Consider the following 18,013-nt stretch of genomic DNA (forward strand, 5'->3'; position numbering starts at 1 on the left):
AATATAGATGCAAAAATCCTCAATAACATACCAACAAACTGAATTCAACAACACATCAAAAACATAATCCAGCATGACCATCGCAGTGATGCAAGGATGGTTCATCATATATAAATCAATAAATGTGATTCACCACATAAACAGAAGCAAAAACAAAGCCCATGCAATCATCTCAATAGATGCAGAAAACGCATTTGACAAAATCCAGTACCCTTTTATGATTAAAAAACCCTCAACAAACTAGGCATAGAAGGAACATATCTCAAAAGTATAAAGCCATATATGACAAACACACAGCCAACATCATAGTGAATGGGGAAAAGTTAAAAGCATTCCCCCTAAGAACTAGAATAAGACAAGGGTGCCCACTGTCACCACTTCTCAACATAGTGCTAGAAGTCCTAGCCAGAGCAATCAAAGGTGACAAATAAATCAAATGTATCCAAATCAGGAAAAGGAGGCCAAACTATCACTTTCAGTTGCTGATATGAGCTTATATCTTGAACATCCCAAAGACTCCACCAAGAGACTGCTGGAATTGACAAATAAATTCAGCAAAGTCTCAGGTTATGAAATTATTGTACACAAATCAGTAGCATTTCTATATACCAATAACAGTCAAGCTGAGATTCAAATCACATAGTCAATACCATTCACAATAGCTACAAAGAAAATACAATACTTAGACATGTACTTAACAAAGGAGGTGAACGATCTCCACAGGGAACTATGAAACACTGAGGACAGAAATTGCAGATGACACAAATGGAAAAATATAGCATGCTCATGGATTGGTAGAAGCAAAATTGTTACAATGTCCATACTGTTCAAAGTGATTTACAGATTCAACACAATCCCCATCTAAATACCAGTATCATATTTCACAGATCTAGAAAAAATAATTTTATGCTTTGTTTAGAAAGAGCCCAAATAGCCAAAGTAATGTTAAGCAAAAAGAACAAATCTGGGGGTATCACATTACCAGACTTCAAACTATACTACAAGACTATAGTAACCCAAGCAGCATGGTACTGGTATAAATATAGAGAAATAGACCAATGGAGCAGAATAGAGAACCCAGATATAAAGCCATCTACCTACAACCAACTGATCTTCAACAAAACAGACAACAACATACACTGGGAAAAAGAAGCCCTCTTCAATAAATGGCACTGGGAAAATTGGTAGTTCATTGTTTCTCATCATTTCATACAGTTTCATTGTTGCTTTTTGTGGAGAAAATTAGTCAAGCTTTTTAGTTCACTATGTTGGAAATACTCCCTTCCTGTAAGCTGTTTTTCTTCCTTGCAAGTGATGACAGGTAAGCTAATTATCTGCCTACAGAGATGTGGGAGGGAGAACAAATGGACAGACATTTAAAAACAAACAGAAAACACTCTCATTTACTTATTTTTACTTCATCTTCTATTGTGGATCCAGTCTAACGAATATGGGCTGCTTCTCCTCTCTTCCTCAATCTAGGACACAGTAAACTTTTATAATTTTACAGAATTCTCACAGGGGGTATTAATTTAATAGATTCATCAAATCCCCTCAGTGTTTTTTGGAGTTCAGGTGTTTGTTTCATGGTAAAAAGCCAGCAACTGATGGGAGTTTATCATCCTGTCAGTAATTGAAACCTGTAATTCTTTGCTCTTTCCTTAGTAGCCTTATTGCCTCCAGCCTAATACAAGCTTCATTATCTTATTCTTAGATGATTATATCTCTATTTTATTCAACTTTCACGGTGTCTATTTCTGCCACTTCAATCTATGTTAACAATTACCAAGAGATTACTCTTACAAAAATCCTTCTTTGCAGATGTCATTGTTATGGAAAATTTTGAAGAAAGATACTCAAATTTATGGTGGATTATTTTGTGTCCCTTATAGTATAGTGATAAGTGCAAGAAAACTTACCTAAGTATTTCCCCTGATTTATTCTCTAAACCGGGCATTATTACAGCCACTTCAATATCTTAATTTCCATATCAAGAGATAAGTTCAAGAGGAATGTAGTATTCTGTTTTATAAGTTGCTAGATAAGATTTATGCATCTTTTTTCAAATTTTGCAAAAGGAATGGGATATATATGGAATTATTAAAGGGATGATTTGTAAGACCAAAGAACAAACTATCCATTCTTTCTGTGCTTGTGCCAAACAGTAATATGAGACCCCTGAAGATAAGTATGCCCTAATTAGTAGAAAAGACCTGCTCTGAATACCTTTCCTGAAAATGTTTTTCTCTTCACTCTCTACAAATTGATTTCTGCCTATTTCATAGAACACATTTTGTGTTTTTCCAACCTAGGTCCTTGGCAGATGCTGCCTTGTCCTGAAATATCTTTTTTTTTTTTTTCAATGCAGAGAGTTGACAGTGATACTTTTATTTGTTTGTTTTCAGTGTAATGCAGTTAATGTATTGTGAACAAAATAGAACTGTAGGGTAAAGATAATACTAATAATACAAACATAAATGAAACAAATAAAATGACACTTTTCCTATTGCCAGTAGCACCTTGTTATCAGCCAAAAATATGGTAAAAATACAATGGAGATCTAATCAGCTCTTATAAGTTGGCCAAAATATTTTAAATTATCAAGAAGAATTTTTAAAATATAGATGTATATCCACTATATCCACTGTTAATGGTAATCTTCTTATAAATTTACATGATTTAGATATACTAAATGTATGTTTTCTAATATTAGTAGAAAGCTATCACAATTAGCAAGACACTTAAAAAGTGAGCAAACAGAACACAAAGGCATACTTTATAGTTTTTTTCCAGCTAAGTTTGAAGTAATGTGATATTTTTTCTAGTAATTTGTAATATATCTCAACCAAATGAAAGTAAGTTCTTTAAAATGCTTAAAGAAATAGACAAAATGGGCAAAGGACATGAACCAAAACTTTTCAAAAGAAGATAGAATAATGGCCAGCAAACATATGAAAAAGTGCTCAACATCTCTAATCATCATGGAAATGCAAATCAAAACCACAATGAGATGCCACCTAACTCCAGTGAGAATGGCGTTTATCAAAAAGTCCAAAAACAACAAATGCTGGCATGGATGTGCATAGATTTGAACACTCTTACACTGCTGGTTGGACTGCAAATTAGTACAAACTCTGTGGAGAGTAATTTGGAGATATCTCAAAGAGCTAAATATAGAAATACCATTTTATCCACCAATCCCACTGCTGGGTGTTTACCCAAAGGAAAAAAAGATATTCTGTAATAAAGACATCTGCACTCGAATGCTTATGGCAGCACAATTCACAATTGCAAAGATATGGAAACAACACAAGTGCCCATCAATACATGAGTGGATTAATAAAATGTGGCATATGTATACCATGGAATACTACCCAACTACAAAAAACAATGGTGAATTAGCATCTCTTATATTATCCTGGATAGAGCTTGAGCCCATCCTTCAAAGTGAGGTTATCACAAGAATGGAAAAACAAGCACTACATGTACTCGCCATCAAATTGGTACTAACTGATCAACACTAAGGTGCTCACATAGTAGTAATATTCACTGGGTGCCAGTCAGGTGAGGGTGGGGAAACGTACAACAAATGGATGCAGAGCACACTGTATGGAGGAAGGGCACACTTGTTACCCTGGCTTGGGCGAGGCTAAGTCATTATATATAGCCAAAATGTTTGTACCCCCATAATATTCTGAAATAAAACAAAAGAAAAGAAAATAAATAGAAAAAAATGGTAGCAATATTGGTCAAAAATAATTGAGCAACACTGTAATTAAATAATGCTAACAATGAAAGAATGTTTTAACTAAAATAATTATTAAAAGAATCACAAGATCTGTTATGAACAATTTGCCAATGTATTTGAAAACTATGACAACTTTTATTGAAGAATATGCATTACCAAAATTGATTTAAAAATAGAAACAACTACAAAATATAATTAAAAATAAGATGCCTTTTATAATAGTATCACAGACTACAGAGTTTTTGGAAAAATTCAGTAAAAAGTATGTAAGATTTCTAAAGGAAACATTATTGAATAGTCCTAAAAGATCATTTTAACATCCCAAATGTTACGATTTTATAATTAGAAAGCTATACAGTACTCACATAGGAAAAGCATTAGTATAGTGAACATGTAATTTTCCCCTACAATCAAACTATAGGTTCAGTGCAATAGAATAAAAATTCCAACAGGTTTTTTTTTATAGATTTTTACAAGATGATTCTAAAATTTATAAGTAACAGTAAGGGTTCCAGAAAACCAGGAGGGGTCACTTGCCTTACCTTATATCAGAAATTAATATGGGACTATTATAATTAATAATGTGTGGTATTGGTACAGGGAAAGAACAACAGAAAATTATTGAGAACTTGGAAGCAAAAGTGTGCATATTATACAATTGTAATATATGACATAGGTAGAAAGACTAACTCTCACAAGTTTTAATATAGCGTGACAGACTTTTTATAAAATTTAAAACAACTAAAATTACATAATATTCCACATGTGTATTATAATACTTTTAAGGAATGCACACACACACACACACACACACACGCACGTACACATGCACACAGGAAGCCCTTGCTTTGCAAGGGTCTGATATGCTTATGTTTTGGTTTCCCACAGTTTAAATAACACCAGCTCCAAAATTACATGGTTTAAATTTAAGTTTCATGATATATTTTAACTGTGAGTAATTTCATAAAGTACAAACTTTGCTACTAGCTCTTCATCCCATAAATCACTATGTAAATAACATGTGTACATAATTAGTGATTAATAATGCCATTTCTTTCAAAGTCTTTTTTTGATTGGTCACTTCACATCTGTTATTCAGTCCATACACAGACAACAAAGTGCGTAATCGTGTTGCCTTCTGTCTGATAAACGCATGTGACATTTGACAAAGTAGATAATCAATAGAAGGAATTGGCCATCAAAGGTGAAAGTACAGCAAAGAAATAAACATCCTAAAACTGGAAGTGAAGTTGGAAGTGATTAGAATATTTGAAGATGGTGACAGCAAAGGCAGGGAGGAAGGCATTATGGCAGGAAATAACAAGTAATAGGCAAACAGGTGGAAGAAACCACTCTTTTATTCCACATAATAATTAGAGAGATCGTTCATATATTCCTACTCTTCACAAACACTGGAAAAATATGGAATGCCTCGTAAATGGTTAGCTCAATAAGTACTTAATGCAACTCTTGGACTTTTGCAAAGATTCTTCTCACTGATCCTCCCTACTCAAGTCACATCATGAAACTTGAGTTTCATTCAACTTTCTACAAATATTTATTGAATTTTTTTGTACTCCAGGTACTATTTTAGCAATTACATTATTCCCAAAGATTAAACAAATTTTTTTTTGCCTCATGGATCTCAAAATCTAGTGGACGGAAACACACAATAAATGAGATAAATAATTAAATGATATAGTAAAGTGATAAGTACCATGGACAAAAATATATAAGGAAGAATAATGGTGTTTAAGTATGGGTGAAATTTCATATAGGATGTTTAGGATTTATATCACTGAAGTGACCTTTGAATGAAGTAAGTGAGAGAAAAACTTATGCAGATATCTAGGGAAGAACATTCTAGACAGAGAAAACAATTGCAAAGGCCCTGATACTGGCTTTGCATATTTTAATAACAGTAAGGAGGCTAATGTATCCAGGGCAGAGAAAATGGAGGGTGTGTGTGGATAGTTACCAATGAGGTCAGAGAACTAAGAGAGACTCAATTGTTTAAGAATTTGCAGTTCATTCAAGGATTTTTACTCTGAGTGAGATAGGATGACAGTGGTTATATTTGAGCAGAAGAATAACATGATCTGAATAACATTCTAACAGGATTGCTTAGGCTTCTATGTTGAGAACAAACCTGGGAGAAGGGCGAAGTGGAAGCAGGGACAAGTTAATAGGATATTGCAATAATCCAAATAATACATGATGGTGACTTGGTAGCAGTGAAGGGGAATGAGAAGTGTTCAGATTGTGGACATAATTTTATGATATAACTTAGAGGACTTCCTGAAAGATGTGGGTGTAAAAGAAAAAGTGATGCCAGTGTAACTCCAAAGATCCTAGCATGTATAGCTGGAAGGATAGAATTAACTGAGATGTGGGAGACTGTGAGGAACAAATTTGGAGTGTGGAAAGATCATGGCCCCAGTTTTGGAATCCTTCTAGAACACAAACCTAACCATGTCACTTCACAGCTAAGATCTTTCTTTGCTTCTAGAATAAAATTCAAACTCCTTAGGATAGTATAAAAAGGTCTGAATAATGTACATTCAAATCTACATTTTTACGTTCCATCATTCACTGTTATATCACTAAACCACTTGAAATTTCCCTGAGTAACATAGTGTTTTGCATGCTATTTGCTGTCATTTGGAGTGCATTTCTTCCCATTTTCTTATTTAGCAACCTCCCAAACATTCTTTAGGATATAGGTAAAACATAATACCCTCTGTGAAACTTCCCCCACTTCTGTCAGGCAAAACTAATCACTGTATCTTCTATAATGCTCTGGAATTATGTCTATCTTAGCACATGTTTCATTATCTGGGCCCCACATTAACCTGTAAACTCCATGAGGGCAGGACCATGACTTATTTACATCTGTTTCCTCCAGCTATTTCCACAAAAAATGTACAATATATGCCCCCAAAATATTTGTTTAATGTCGAATGAGGAAATGAATGAATAACAAAGCACTCATGGTAATTATTTGGAATCACATGTTTGACACAAAAAATTATATGGTATGGAGTCAGGTAGGAGATGTAGTTTAAATAGAAAATCCATCCAGAATTGAACAATGCATTTTAAAGCTACGAGAATAAAAATAATTAAGAAGAACTTTCAACAGCATCTCTTCTTTGGCAAATTTGTTATGTTTTTGGGGTACAACTTATAAATATTATGAGCAGTATTGTACAGGAGACTGTTCTCCTAAGTGAAGTATCTCAAGAATGGTAACACAAACACCACGTGTACTCACTATTAAATTGTAACTAACCGGTGAGCACACATGTGCACAGAGGGAAGTAAAACTCAGTGGAAATCAACCAAAGGGGAGGGGGAAGGAGAGAGAGGGGCAAAAACCTACCTAATGGGTGCAATGAACACTATTTGGGTAATGGGCACACCTATATCCAGGACTCCAAGCATTACAAAAGAGATCCATGTAACCTAAAACATTTCAATTTCCTTAATATTTTCAAATAAAAATTAAATACATACAAATAAAAAAAGAACAGGTTTCAGATTGTGCTTCAAAGACAGATTGTTCCCCAAGTCCCCAAAATTATGAATCAAAATATTGATCAACTAAAGAATATCATTGTGCCTTCAGCTATCCACAAGATGTTTATGAATTAGTACTCATCTTTTTAAGTTAATCAATTGTTCCATGAAATCTAAGGGACTGTGTTTGGATTCCTGCCAGAGATAGTCTACAAGCTGATGTCTCAGTGTGACAGACATATCAATATTTGTGGATGCCATATATAACCTAGCTAAGAGGCTTAAATACGCTAATGCTTGATTCTGTGTGTCACATTTAATGGTGCAGTATAAATTCCTACATAGTTTTATTTTTGTAGATTTATGAGTTAGAAGCACAGTTTTGTTACGTAGATATGGTGAGTAATGATGAAGTCTAGGCTTTTAGCGTAACCATCACCCTAATTGTGTACACTGTACCCATTAAGTAATTTTTCATCCCACACCCCCCTCCTACTCTCCCACCTTCTCACTCTTCCAAGCCTCTAATGTGTATTATTCCTTTCTCTATGACCATCTGTACACGTTATTTAGCACCCACTTATAAGTGAGAATGTGGTATTTGACTTTCTGTATCTGAGTTATTTCATTTAAGATAATGCCCTCCAGTTCCACCCACATTGCTGCAAAACACATAATTTCATTCTCTTTTATGGCTGAGTAGTATTCTAAAGCCCATTTTCTTTATCCAGTCATGCACTGATGGACACTTAGGTTGATATGATATATTTGCTGTTGTGAATAGTGCTAGGATAAACATGAGTATAGGTATCTTTTTGGTATAATGATTTCTTTTCCTTTGCATATATACCCACTAGTGGGATTGCTGGATTAAATGATAGTGCTACTTTCAGTTCTTTTAGAAATTTCCATACTATTTTCCATGGAAGTTGTACTAACTTATATTCCCCCAAACAGTGTATGAGTATTTCCTTTTCTCTGTATCTTCATCAGCATCGATTATTTTTTGTCTTTTAATAATAGCCGTTATGACTGGTATAAGATGGTATCTCATTGAGGTTTTAAGTTGAACTTCTCTGATAGTGATGCTGAACATTTTTTTCATTTGATTGTTGATCATTTGTATGTCTTATTTTGAAAAGTGTTCATTGCCCAATTTTTAATGGGGTTATTTGTTTTTTGTTGTGTTTGAATTGTTTGAGTAGTTTATAGATTCTGGATATTAGTCTTTTTTTAGATGCATAGCTTGCAAATATTTTCTGTCATTCTGCAGGTTGTCTGTTTAGTCTGCTGATTATTTCTTTTGCTGTGTGGAAGCTTTTTAGCTTAATCAAGTCCTACTAGTTTATGTTTGTTTCTGTTGCATTTGATTTTGATGTCTTAGTCATGAATTCTTTGCATAGACCAATGTCCAGAAGAGTTTTTTCCTAGGTTTTCTTCTAGAACTTTTATAGTATTAGGACTTAGATTTAAGTCTTTAATCCTTCTTGAGTTAATTTTTGCATATGGTGAGAAATAGGGGTCCAGCTTTATTATTCTGCATATGGCTATCCAATTTTCCCAGCACCATTTATTGAATAGAGTGTCCTTTCCCCAGTGTATGTTTTTGTCAACTTTGTTGAAGATCGGTTGGATGTAGGTATGTGGTTTTATTTCTACATTCTCTGTTCTGTTTCACTGGTCTAGGTATCTGTTTTTATACCAAGATTTTTTTTTCTTTACTATAGCCTTATAGTATAATTTAGAGTAAGGTGATGTGATGCCTCTAGCTTTGTTACTTTTGCTTAGGATTTCTTTGGCTGTTCAGGCTCTTTTTTGGTTCCATATAAATTTTATGATTGTTTTTTCTAATTCTGTGAAAAATGACATTGGTATTTTTTAATTGTTTTTTTAAATTTTTTTCTTATTTCAGCATATTAATGGGGGTACAAATGTTTAGGTTAAGTATATTGCCCTTGCCCTACCCGAGTCAGAGCTTCAGGTGTGTCCATCTTCCAGACGATGTGCACCACACCCATTAGGTGTGAATATATCCATCCCCTCCTCCCCCTTCCCATCTTCCCACACCCAGTGAATGTTGTTACTATATGTGCACTTAAGTGTTGATCAGTTAATACCAATTTGATGATGAGTACATGTAGTGCTTGTTTTTCCATTCTTGGGATACTTCACTTAATAGAATGGGTTCCAGCTCTATCCAGGATAATACAAGAGGTACTATATCACCATTGTTTTTTGTGGCTGAATAGTACTCCATGGTATACATATACCACATTTTATTAATCCACTCAGGTATTGATGGGCACTTGTGTTGTTTCCATATCTTTGTAATTGTGAATTGTGCTGCTATAAACATTTGAGTGCAGATGTCTTCTTTTTAGAATATATTTTGTTCCTTTGGGTAGATGCCCAGTAATGGGATTGCTGGATCAAATGGTAGTTCTACTTGTGTCTCTTTGCGGTATCTCCATATTGGTATTTTGATACGAATTGCATGAAATCTGTAGATTTTTTGGGGAAGTATGGTCATTTTAAATATATTGATTCTTCTAGTTTATGAGCATGAGAGAAGCTCAGTCAGCTTCGTGCGTCCAAGGTGAGTGCTTTGATGAATCTGTTTAATTAAGTTTTGTCCCAGGTGCTCAGGGACCAAGACCCTGTTATCTGGGAGAATTTCCCAACCTGTTGCATCAGTTCTAGTCTTTAGAGCTTTTCCAATTTTAATTTCTTCTTCCATGTAGCTTAGAGAACGTGGTAAGAGCTGTTCTGGCAAGACAGGGAGAATCTGGAGGGGCCCCACTGGTTTTTGTGTGACCTCTTTGGCTGTTGTATCAGCAAAAGCATTTCCCCGTGCCACTGGGGAATCAGTGGTTTAATGCCCCTTACAATGGATAATAGCTACCTTTTTTGGTAACCAGATGGCTTCTAATAGGGCCAATATTTCAAGTTTATTTTTTATTCCTTGCCTTCTGAGGTTAAGGGGCCCCTTTCTCGATAGAGTGCTCCATGCACGTGAGCTGTAGCAAAGGCATATCTACTATCAGTGTAGATATTAACAGTCTTATCCCTTCCCCACCTCAGGGCTTGGGTCAAGGCTATAAGTTCTGCTTTCTGGGCTGAATTCCCATGTCCCAAAGCTTGTGCCCAGATAACCCGGTCAGCAGTGACCACAGCTGCCCCTGCATACCTACTCCTTCAGACACGTAGCTGCTTCCATCCATGTATAATTCTTCATCAGGGTCTGGCCATGGCTGATCAGTGAGATCTGCTCTCAGATTTGCCTGTGACTCTAATATCTCGTGGCAGTTATGCAGTGGCTCTGCTGGTTCATTGTCTGGCAGGGTTGTCTTCAGAAAACGAATCCTGGGGGGTGGGGCGTCTAACAACAGCACTTGGTAGTGGGTTATACGTGAGTTGGAAAGCTATCTTTCAGGTGGACTTTTTAGTAGGGCCTCTACTGAGTGTGGGGCTATAATACACAAGTTCTGCCCCAAAGTGAGCTTAGAGGCTTCCTTTGCCAAGACTACTGTTGCTGCAATGGCCCACACACATCCCGGCTAGCTGGAAGCAACCGGGTCTAGCCTCTTAGACAGATATGCAACCGGTCTGTTCCATGGCCCTAACGTCTGGGTTAGGACCCCTTTGGCTATTCCTCAGGCTTCAGCAACATATAAGTGAAAAGGCTTGGTCAAGTCTGGCAATGCCAACGCAGGGGCATTTACCAATGCCTGTCTGAGACTCTCAAATGCCCTGGATTCCACTTCAGTCCACACTAGGGCGTCTCCCTTTTCCCCGGTGCTGGCATACAGGGGTTTTGCTATCTCTGCAAACTTGGGGATCCAGAGTCTACAGTACTCCACTGCTCCCAAAAATTCACGCACTTGTCTCTTAGTTTGGGGCTGCAGGATGCCAGTGGAGAGAGTTCTCTTTCCTTCTTTTAGCTCATAACCCAGATAGGATGCCGACTGGGTACATAGTTGAGTCTTTTTAGCTGAAACCTGGTATCCTAGTTGGGCTAATTCTAACAGTAAATCCTCAGTTGCCCTCTTGCATGTGGCATGGTCTTCTGTGGCTAGGAGAAGATCATCCACATACTGCGGGAGAGTTACTCCTGGGTGTTCTTGTCTGAAATGAGCTAGGTCCTGGCTTAGAGCCTCGTCAAACAAAGTGGGTGAGTTTTTGAAGACTTGCGGCAGTCTTGTCCAAGTTAACTGGCCCGAATACCCACCCTCTCTGGGTCAGTCCATTCAAAAGCAAAGATAGGTTGACTTACTGTGGATAGGGGGAGTGAAAAGAAGGCGTCCTTTAGATCCAGCACCATGTATACCTGATGACTTGGAGGTAGCAGACTCAGCAATGTATACGGGTTAGGCATGGTGGAGTGAATGGTCTCAACTCTCTTGTTGACTTCCCGGAGGTCCTGCACTGGCTGGTAGTCGTCTGTCCCCGGTTTCTGGATGGGGAGCAGAAGAGTATTTCAAGCCGACTGGCAGGGAACCAAAATACCCGTCTCCCAGAGTCTCTTAATATGAACTGCAATTCCTTTTCTGGCTTTTGTACTGATGGGGTACTGGCGAACATGGACAGGAATGGCCATGCTAGTTAGTTGTACAATAATGGGAGGTCGGTGCGAGGCCAATCCAGGTGGGTTAGTCTCTGCCCATACACCGGGAATTTTATTTTGAAGTTCCTGTAAATATGGGCTTGGGTCCAAGTGTGAGTGCACTCCCTCCATCAATAAGTATTCCTCCGATAGGGGGCACGTAAGAAGGATAGCAGGGGGAGTAGCAGAAGCGCCTTGGTTGAAGGAAAGTTTAGCTGCATCCCCCTGAAAGGATACAGTGGCTTGTAGTTTCTGGAGTAGGTCCCTTCCCAAGAGCGGGTACAGGCATTCTGGCATCACCAGGAATGAATGAGTAATGGTTCCTGCTCCTAGGTCAATTATCCTAGTCTTTGTCCAAGGATATTCCTTTACTTTCCCCATAGCCCCTTGTGTCAAAGCCATTGCCTTTGAGACAAGGCCTTCTGCTCTTTGTAAAACTGAATGTGTAGCCCCAGTGTCTACCAAAATTTCAACAGGTTTTCCTCCAGTTTTTAAAGTTACCTTGGGCTCCTGGGGGCTCATTAGAATGGAGCCCTGGCCTTGTCATTCCTCACTTTCCACAAGGACGGAGGTGGGCTTTTTCTTCTCTTTTTCTGTCTGCGGCTGATGGGGACACTCTCGTTTCCAATGTCCATAGTCCTTACAGTAGGTACACTGTTGAGGATCTAGGCCACACCTTCCCTGGTTCCCAGTCCTAGGGCCCACTCCTTTCTTTTGGCCTTGTCGTGTGTCATTCAGTGCCGTTACCAAAATCTTTGTCATTCTTTTAGATTGCACTGTGCCTAGATCCTCTCGATTATTATAAACCTTCTGGGCAATCTCCACCAACTCAGATAACAACTTTCCCTCAAATCCTTCTAACTTCTGCAACTTTCTCCTAATATCTGGGGCTGACTGGGTGGCAAAGGCTGTATTAATAGCACACCTATTTTCTGACGCCTCTGGATCTATGGGAGTATACAAGCGGTAAGCCTCAAAAAGGCGTTCAAGAAATGCTGCAGGAGGCTCATTAGGTCCCTGGACAGTTTCGCTCACCTTAGGTAAATTAGTAGGCTTCTTAGCCGCAGCTCATATACCCCTGAGCAGAGTCTGGCGATACTGATTGAGAGCCCCCCTACCTTGATCATAATTAGGGTCCCACTCAGGACGCATAGATGGAAAAACATTCTGTGCAGGCATAGGATCTGCATTGGGCTGTCTGTCCAGACCAAGAATTGTCTTAATCGCCTCCCTTCGAATACGTTCTCTTTCCTCTGAAGTAAAGAGCACTTGGAGGAGCTGCTGGCAATCATCCCAGATTGGCTCGTGAGTAAAGAAAATAGTTTCTAAAAGAGAAATTAACCCTTGAGGCTTTTCCGAAAAGGGCGAGTTTTGATTTTTCCAATTATACAAATCACTAGTTGAAAAGGGACCATACACCATAAAAGGTGGGCAGTCAAGCCCAGGAGGGGTTGGGGCTTCCCGTAAAGGAAGAATGGGTACTTCAAGTTGATACTGTGAGCCACTCCAAGTATGTGATGGCCTAATTAATTTTGCAGGGCTCATTGGCTCAGAGTCTGATTCTGGTTCAGAAGTTGGGGCAGAAGTCGTGACCGATGTGGGGGCCGAGGCTGAGACATATGGAGGGGGCTCTGTCAAGATCGGGTCCTCAGAGGAATTAGTTAAAACTGGATATAGTTTCTTTCCCTCTTTTTCCTCCAGGGCCAACCTTGGAGCTGATTTTGAAACCAAAAGCACTCTAGCCTTCCCCTCCTGCTTCCGATCACATTGTTGGAGCCACCGTGGGTTATCTACCAAAATATCATTCCAAATTTGGATGTAGGGGATCTGGTCAGGGTGACCAGGCTGCCCAAAAATGATGGCTTGAACCCGGTTGGCAAGGGTAATCTGGGTACTCCTCTCTGGGGGCCAGCCAACTCCGAATGTGGGCCATTCACGTTCCCAAAATTTTTGCAGATCAAATGAATTAACAGAAAATCCATATGGCTCAGCCCGCCTCTTGAAATCCTGGAAGGTTTTTAGAAAACACTCAATTGGTGTACAATTTACACACGACCCTGATTGACCCATTATGTAAGGGAAGATAGAGTTAGCCTGAAGGCTTGTCGCAGTCCGAGGGTTACAGGACAGAAGTCAGGAACTGGCCCTGAAAAACAGAAAATTACTGAGGGCAAAAGTCTAAACAAAGGAGTTTAAAAGGGCTCAGAAACAAAACATCAGGCATACTATAGTTCAGTATAATAACACTAGCAAGACCTTCTCCCTCCTGCTCCATTCTCTTGGAGTTAGGGCATAGAGGCCCAATCCAAGCACTATAGCTAGGACACCGGGTATTAGATAAATTAAGAGAGCCATATACAAACTAATAGAAGGACACAGCAGGAACTTCACAATGGAATCCAAGCAGGTTGTCTTCTGAGGGTCCTCAAGAATGCACGTCCAGAAGGAATAGACCGTACTCTTCATCGAGGAATTAGTAAAGGCAACCCCCAACTCAGAATACTTCGCAGATATTCCCGACCTCCTTCTGAGGTTAATAAATGTAACTGGCAATTAGGACAATAATCTGGCCTAAAAGGAAACCAATGACCCATCAGGGCCTGAGGTGGTTCCCCCCTTGGATAGAGGGCAGTTTCTACAAGGAATTCTTTATAACCCATGAGTAGCAGACTGGAATGGTGACAGAGAAGGAAAATTAGTAGATTTATTGGCCAGGGGGAGAAGGAGACAAATGAGAGTTGTTGCTAGGTGAAACAGGCACCAACAAGGCAGCAACTGGCAAAATTGTCTTCGTTTTCCACAATTGCTTCTGGTTACAGTAAGGGCAACACTTTTTATGAGATTCCAATTTAAACTTACCCAGCACAGGGATTTGGGGCACAATTTGCTGTACACTCCTTCATGACATAAAAGTTTCTTAAAATGACAAGACACAGAGACACAACTACAGATTTTCACATAGGGTGGGGTGTACTTTCAGGTTTCCACCTGGCTGCTCCCCTTGCGGAGATTTAGGCACGCCTTGGCTGAAAGTGCTCCCGTATAAAGCCCAGGCAGGTCACCGCTCTTTCCAGAGAGTGAGTCACCATTATGCCGTACAACGTTGCCACAGAACCGCAGGTTAGGACCCACTCAAACCCCATAGCTAATCAGCCATGGGGCTATAACATTCTCACATCTCTCATCCAGGTGACAGTCAGGAGGGGAAACAAGACAATAACACTATTTGTGGTTGCGTTACTCAGACAGAGATGACGCCCTAACAGCAACACACTAGTATCCAAACAATAATTAACATAAAACAAATCAACCATGACCGACAAACCAACATAAAACAAAATCCTAAAGTTTTCAGAAAAAAACAAGCTATCTGGCATGGTACCAAATAGTTGCTGATTCAGCCTCTCGGCCAAAACAGCGTTCCAAGTCCGAAAACAATGACCAAAACCCTGAGTGATTTCTCACTCCTTGGGGCTTGTTCCTGGGATTTTAGCCGTGTCCAGCTTTCCCAAAGAACACCAAAACAGGCCCACCAAAGACAGACAAACCATACACTCACCAGTGCAAATCCAGAAGACTCGTCCAAGGGAATTGTTTAATTTGGGGGTGTCGGTGGCCAGAGCGTGGTCTGGCTGTTGCCTGGGGCTGAGGAACGTCTCTTAGGAGCTCTCCCCTAGGCTAGGCACGCGACCCTGTACCAGGTCCCAGACACCAGTGGTCACCAAGCGTCCTGTATAAGGACGAATCTCGCTGGGGCCTCCAAATGTTATGGTCTGAGATGCGAGAAATGACCACCTAAAGACCGAATTGAGACAAATTAGGAGACTTTATTAGCTGGCCAGCGACCACCCCTGTTCTGGGAAAGTCCAGACACAGAGAATGGCCCCGATCTTAAAGTGGGCAGGGGTTATATACCTTCACCACTAACAATACTAACAATACACATACAGCTCAGAACATGTTGATTACAATTCATAAGCAAGCGACCTTACAGAAGCAGATAGCATCAGTTAAATCAAGGAACATTTCTCCAAGGAACAGCCAAGCATAGTACAATGTAATGATACACACCTAATGATTTTAAACAATCACTTATAAGTTAATCACTGTATTAATTTTTTTTCTGTTATTCATGTATTCTTCTCTCAACTCACACAGCAGTGAGTCCATACACAAGATGCCTGCACTAGCCTATATACAAGATGGCTTCCCTTAAGCTCATAAAGCTATACTGAGTACTGCGCCTCATCACATCTGGGAAAGACTTTATTTCTCCGTCACTTATGAAGCTTATTTCAGCAGGTTACAAATTTTATGGTTGACAGTTTTTAATGTAATAAGTCTGAAAATAGAACCCCAATCTCTTCTGGATTATAAGGTTTCTACTGAGAAATCTGCTATTAGTCTGCTGGGATTTCCTTTATAGACACTTTTCTATTGCTTATTTTAGAAATTTTTCTTCATGTTGGCTTTAGATAGGCTGATAACTATATGTCTTGATGAAGTCCTTCTTGTAGTGCATTTCCCTGGAGTACTGTGAGCCTCTTATATGTGGATGTCTACATCTCTAGCAAGACTAGGGGAGTTTCCTTCAATTACTTCCTCAAATAGGGTTTTCAAACTTTACTTTTCTTCCCCTTTTTGGAATACCTATGGTTTATAGGTTTCAGACACTACATAATCCCATAGTTCTCCAAGGCTTTGTTCATTTTTAAAAAATTCTTTTTCTTTATTTTTTTCTGACTGACTGGATTAATTTGAAAAATCTCACTTCAAGTTCTGAGATTCTGTCTTCTGTTTGGTCTAGTCTATTTTTGCAGCTTTCAACTGTATTTTGTAGTTCCTTCAATGAATTTTTCATTTCTAGAAGTTCTCTTTGTTTTTTCTTTTAAATATCTATCTCTCTGATAAGTTTCTTGTTTGTATCCTGAATTGATTTTCTGAATTCTTTATATTGGTTTTCAGATTTCTCTTGGATCTCATTGAGTTACTTTACAATTCATAGTTTGAATTCTTTATTTGGCATTTCATGATTTTCATTTTGATTAAGTTCCATTGTTAGAGAGCTAGTGTGATCCTTTGGGGGTGTCTTAGCACCCTGTTTTATGATACTGTCAACATCATTACCCTGGTTTCTGTCATCTGGAGAAACTGTCAGTTCTTATTTTTGAATTTACTTTAATTTGGATGAGGGTTTTTTTTTTATCCCCTTAAGGGTGTGACTGCAATTTATGTTGAGTAGGGTCATTTGGCTTTCCTTCTGGGTCCTTTCAGGGATCAAAGGCTCTGCCTGAATTCCTTGATCGTAGATATCCTTAGTGTGATGGTTTTCTCAAGTACTGGGTGTAGTAGAAATGTACTGGGCATATGAGTAGGCTTTTAGCCTCCTGCAGAGACAGGGAGATGGAGGTCTCAAGAAGCTTATCATGTTCCCAAGTGATTTGTACTTATGTCAACAGATTTTGTATTGTGTTGTGAAGTTTGACCTCTAGACCAGAAGGTGGCTCTTGCAGCAGTAGCAGTAGGGTATATATTTGATCTTTGTTTACCTGGAGAAGTTCTCCAATGCCTCAGGCCATGGACTGTTCTATGGGATACACAGAGGCTTGGGCTCTGCTCTCAGTCCCTGAGGTGGTGTGAAGCTGGGTGGAGCTAGAATGGACTGGCCCACCCTGTGGTCCCCCAATGGCTGGCACAAGTACCAGCCCTGACAGGGTCAGTAGCACAGTGGCATAGATTCTGTATGATTTCCTTGGTTATAGATAGCCTTAGTGTGTTGGTTTATGCAAATGTCAGCTGCAGTAGTAATGTACTGGGTGGAGGAATGGGCTCAAGGCCTTCTGGGTATCCAGGGTGGTATGGGTGATAGTGATAGCTGAGGTCATCTAAAGCTTTTCTTCTTTCTGAGCACTGTGTAATTTTGTCAGCAATGTTGTATAGGTTCATCTCCTGGCCATTAGGTGTCTCTTTCAGGAGAGAACCAGCTGTGGTGGTAGCCATGGGATCTATGCTTAACTTTTGTTAACAGGAGAAGTACTTGAATGTCCCAGGTGATGGGTGGGGCCATGGAACTCCCAGGGGTCCTTGTCCCATGTTCTGCTACTGAGGTGGGTGGGGGAAAAAGCTGGGTGGGGACTGGGTCA

Source organism: Eulemur rufifrons, chromosome 30, assembly GCF_041146395.1.
Source record: "Eulemur rufifrons isolate Redbay chromosome 30, OSU_ERuf_1, whole genome shotgun sequence".
NCBI lineage: Eukaryota > Metazoa > Chordata > Mammalia > Primates > Lemuridae > Eulemur > Eulemur rufifrons.